Consider the following 5699-nt stretch of genomic DNA (forward strand, 5'->3'; position numbering starts at 1 on the left):
CCGGGAATGGTATGGCGTGATAAACCTCACCTCATTGATTTTATTTACTCGAGTCGATGGTTGTAGGAGTTTATTTCTCTCCATTTCTTGAGCTCTTTTTTTCGCTTTCCTAATGCATCGATTGCTATAGCCCCGATCCATAAACCTATATTCTAAGTCCTTAGCCTGTGTTCTAAAGTCTTCTTCCCTAGAGCACGTACGTTTTAATCTAAGAAATTGGCCTGTGGGGATAGCAGCAATAGTTTGTTTCGGGTGTGCAGAGGTAGCGTGCAGAAGAGAGTTCACAGATGTCTCTTTCCTGAATAGATCAGTTTGGACATCACCATTTTCATCACATTGGATTTTGATGTCCAAAAATTCTACTTGTTTTTTATTACATTTATATGTGAGTTTGATATTCTGATCGTTCAGGTTCAGTTCTGCCATAAATTGTTGCAATTGCTCAAAAGTTCCCTGCCAGATCAAGAAGATATCATCAATGAAGCGGGCCCAAAAAATGACCCGGTTCATTGACGTACCGTGATCTGACAGGAATAAATTTCTCTCCCACAGCCCCAGGAAAAGATTGGCATATGAGGGCGCACAAGATGCCCCCATTGCCGTTCCCTGGAGCTGTAGGTAGAAAGACTCGTTAAACGTAAACACATTGTGTGTCAAAGCAAAATCTAATAATGTACCAAGCAGTTTAATGAGCCCTTCCTCCAAATTACTCATGCTCAGAAAGAAATTGGTAGCTTTAATCCCATCGTGGTGTCTGATGCTGGTATACAGCGATTCAACGTCGCAGGTGACTAACCACATATCGACATCTAGATGGGTGCATTCCAATTTCTGTAGAAGATCTGATGAGTCCCTAATGTAAGAGGGTAAGCATTCCACTAATGGCTTCAGATGATAATCTATAAATCTGCAAATATTTTCTGTAAAGTTACCTTGGCCAGAGATAATCGGTCTTCCTGGTGGAATCTTTATATTTTTGTGGACTTTTGGCAACAGGTACAATGTTGCTACTACAGGTATTGGGACAAGCAGTGCATCATATAAGTTTTTAGTCATAACTCCATCATCCATCGCTTGTTTCAGAATTTTTGCCAATTGTTCACTATATAAGGAAATAGGATTAAATGTTAATTTTTTATAGCATTTTTTATCCCTTAACTGACGATTCGCTTCGTTTTCGTACATTGTCCTCGGCCATACAACAATATTTCCCCCCTTATCGGCGGGTTTATAAATGACATCTCTCAGATTTTTTAATTTACGAAGGCTTTCTCTTTCCTGTTTAGATAGATTATCGTCAACCACCGTTGTCGATATCTTTTCAAATTCTTTGGACACTGTTTTTACGAATGTGTCAATTGCTGGACATAGGAATAAAGGTGGAAATTTTACCGATTTTCTTTTTATACAGTCAGGAATGGCTCTTACCTGTATGTCATCTCGGTTTAATATATTTTGGGAGTACAGTCGCAAGTCATAAGGGAGGATATATATATATTTTGCCAGATGATGCAGCATGCATGCCCTGTATATAGGATTTATTGTATTTTCGTCTGTATTTATTACAGAATTGGGCATCACAATCCCGATGGACTACAAAGCCAGAGAACGTGCCTGGCAGTCCAAAATTGAATCTGTTTTTAATAATGAGTCCGCAGATACGAGCACCAGTGATCAGAGAAACAGTCTAGACATACAAAAGAAACTTAAGAATTTACTCCACAGACGAACAAAAACCTGGTGGAACAGAGCTTTTCTTGAACAATACATACAGAAAGGGTTAATACCTAGGGGGTTGCGTATACAGCTATTTCCCTCCTTCCCTATAGATAATGAGAACTTCATCTCTGATTGGGAAGAAGCCTGTAATATATGCTCAAAAAAGTTTATGAATCTACTTATGGACCTTAATAAAGGAACACTAGAAATACTAGATGGTGAAATTGAGGCACTTCAGGTTGCACTGAAAGATACAACTACACCAGATAATCTCTCACTGTTCAGCCAAGATTTGGATAAACAGTTTGAGATATGGGAAAAGGAGATTCAAGGTATTAAAACCAAAAAACTTCTAAGAGATCAAAATGATGCATCTCAACATAGAGTATATCGTTGGAGACAAAAAGAACGTCAGGGAAACTTGAGCAGATCATCATCCATATCCTCTACTTCACTTCAGAGTGAGAATGAAGCACAACAGTCTCTCACACTTAGCCAAAGGCCAACTAGATCCAAACGTAAATTTGATTATAAAGACAGTGGCTACAATAAGAGAAGAGCTAAAAGGCCTGGTGAGCCTCTGGATCGGAACCCTAAGGTAATCAATTTGTCGGAACATATACTTTCTGTAACAGATATAAATGTGTTAAGTAGAGGTTTGACCTTCTCACCAACTGCATCATTTGATGCATTTACAGCAATAAAAGATCTGAACCTGTTTGCCAGAACCTTGATGTTTAAGAGATGGCACTACAAGGAAGAGGATCAGATTTTTGAAACTATTGAGGAAAGGAATACACTAAGAGATTTAGAAATACTTATGGGCGAACAAGATGACATACAGGTAAGAGCCATTCCTGACTGTATAAAAAGAAAATCGGTAAAATTTCCACCTTTATTCCTATGTCCAGCAATTGACACATTCGTAAAAACAGTGTCCAAAGAATTTGAAAAGATATCGACAACGGTGGTTGACGATAATCTATCTAAACAGGAAAGAGAAAGCCTTCGTAAATTAAAAAATCTGAGAGATGTCATTTATAAACCCGCCGATAAGGGGGGAAATATTGTTGTATGGCCGAGGACAATGTACGAAAACGAAGCGAATCGTCAGTTAAGGGATAAAAAATGCTATAAAAAATTAACATTTAATCCTATTTCCTTATATAGTGAACAATTGGCAAAAATTCTGAAACAAGCGATGGATGATGGAGTTATGACTAAAAACTTATATGATGCACTGCTTGTCCCAATACCTGTAGTAGCAACATTGTACCTGTTGCCAAAAGTCCACAAAAATATAAAGATTCCACCAGGAAGACCGATCATCTCTGGCCAAGGTAACTTTACAGAAAATATTTGCAGATTTATAGATTATCATCTGAAGCCATTAGTGGAATGCTTACCCTCTTACATTAGGGACTCATCAGATCTTCTACAGAAATTGGAATGCACCCATCTAGATGTCGATATGTGGTTAGTCACCTGCGACGTTGAATCGCTGTATACCAGCATCAGACACCACGATGGGATTAAAGCTACCAATTTCTTTCTGAGCATGAGTAATTTGGAGGAAGGGCTCATTAAACTGCTTGGTACATTATTAGATTTTGCTTTGACACACAATGTGTTTACGTTTAACGAGTCTTTCTACCTACAGCTCCAGGGAACGGCAATGGGGGCATCTTGTGCGCCCTCATATGCCAATCTTTTCCTGGGGCTGTGGGAGAGAAATTTATTCCTGTCAGATCACGGTACGTCAATGAACCGGGTCATTTTTTGGGCCCGCTTCATTGATGATATCTTCTTGATCTGGCAGGGAACTTTTGAGCAATTGCAACAATTTATGGCAGAACTGAACCTGAACGATCAGAATATCAAACTCACATATAAATGTAATAAAAAACAAGTAGAATTTTTGGACATCAAAATCCAATGTGATGAAAATGGTGATGTCCAAACTGATCTATTCAGGAAAGAGACATCTGTGAACTCTCTTCTGCACGCTACCTCTGCACACCCGAAACAAACTATTGCTGCTATCCCCACAGGCCAATTTCTTAGATTAAAACGTACGTGCTCTAGGGAAGAAGACTTTAGAACACAGGCTAAGGACTTAGAATATAGGTTTATGGATCGGGGCTATAGCAATCGATGCATTAGGAAAGCGAAAAAAAGAGCTCAAGAAATGGAGAGAAATAAACTCCTACAACCATCGACTCGAGTAAATAAAATCAATGAGGTGAGGTTTATCACGCCATACCATTCCCGGTGGGAAGAGATGAAAGACCATTTAAAGAGATTTTGGCCAATCCTGAAAGCCGATCCTATACTCAATAAAATATTGCCCACTTTTCCATCTGTAACCTACCGTCGTGCTAAAAATCTGAAAGACCATTTAGTCCGAAGTTTTTACACCCCAGTTCCGCAGGGAATGAAATTCTTTGGAACTAAGGGCCCCAAATGGGGGTGTTCCCCTTGTGGAGGGTGCATTTCATGCCCCAACATCGAACGCGCAGAAGAGTTCACTGACTCTGAAAGAATTAAAACATTTAAAATTGTATGGCACATTACATGTGCTACACGCGGGGTGGTATACTATGCAATGTGTCCATGTAACAAAGTGTACATAGGATTGACCACACGCGAATTCCGAATTAGAGTCCGTGAACATGTGCGAGATATTGAATCCGCAAAGGAGGTCCATGATGTTGATAAAATAGAAAAATTAAAAACGATTCCACGTCATTTTAAACAACATCATAACTGTAATTCCAGGTTATTGAAGGTACGAGGAATAGATCATGTGGAACTAAACATAAGAGGTGGAGATTTGATGAAGAAATTGTTAAGATTGGAAAGCAAATGGATCTGGACTTTGAAGACCATGCAGCCGAGAGGCTTAAACGAATCGCATGGGTATGCTTCGTTTCTCTGATCACTGTGTATGTGTTTGTGTGGCATCATTTTTTAACTTTCATTTTGTGTAATGTAATAATATTTTTGTGATTTTAACACACATGTTCCTTTCCTTCCTAGTTTATCAGATATATACGTGCATGAAATACCATCGATATTCATCATCTTTGCAGTGAAAGACAACAAATCATGCTTAAGCGATGTGTCACAATGATTTATAGATATATATCGAGCAACTTGTGATCTATATGTTCTCAATTTCTATAATAGTCTATATATGACAGTGTAAACAAAGTAATGAAATGCGCAATTTTTAATAAACAATTTTATATTCTATGAATTTCTGCACTACTGCACTTTAGTCACTTATATGTATATATTTTTCTATATCTACGTATTCATAATATTAGCATTAATTGCCTTATATATTTCACAAAAATATATGTGTATATATATATATATATTTTTTCACTTGATCATATGGCTATATGCCTTATGTACGTATGTATGTATTAGTATGATAATAATTGTTTACCACCATATAATATATGTTTATTTTTATATTCTTTTTGTATATAACAGATTATCATGTATCTTTTGTGCACGTTTGTTTATACATGCATAACATGCATAATACTTATTTTAGAATGACTTAAAGGTTATTAAATCTATTATATTTCGTATTATGATTACACTTACTTATATTTGTTTTAATATTTCATCATGTCACATTTAACATAAAATATGTGTATGCATATAATATTTATATGTGTGCCTTCTAAATACGGTATACCTTGTGTGGATATGGTTTACCCCACATTTACTGTTTATTGAATAATTTTTATATGTTGTAATACAAAGTGATGTTTTTAAATTTATTTGCGCATTCCCTTGTAAATTGTGTGATGTATATCAAAAGGACTCTTTTGTTGTTTCAAAAAACTATCTAAAAGTATATATAAAAAATCACAAATTACATATTTTTATGGATCGCTTAGGGGATTGACATATTTAGAAATATTGCATACTTAGTTTTCATTGTATGGAGTGTAATCTTTCGT

At 36.7% G+C, this 5699-nt stretch overlaps 1 long non-coding RNA gene across 1 annotated transcript; it reads left to right on the forward strand.

The window, feature by feature from the left end:
- The first annotated feature begins 2316 nt into the window (after positions 1–2316).
- LOC142744511 (uncharacterized) lies at positions 2317–4941 on the forward strand. The gene is made up of 4 exons (XR_012881663.1): positions 2317–2563; positions 2890–3059; positions 4498–4638; positions 4759–4941. It is a non-coding gene; the product is annotated as an uncharacterized LOC142744511 (long non-coding RNA).
- Positions 4942–5699: the final 758 nt, after the last annotated feature.

The sequence above is a fragment of the Rhinoderma darwinii genome, chromosome 1, assembly GCF_050947455.1.
Source record: "Rhinoderma darwinii isolate aRhiDar2 chromosome 1, aRhiDar2.hap1, whole genome shotgun sequence".
Taxonomy (NCBI): Eukaryota; Metazoa; Chordata; class Amphibia; order Anura; family Rhinodermatidae; genus Rhinoderma; species Rhinoderma darwinii.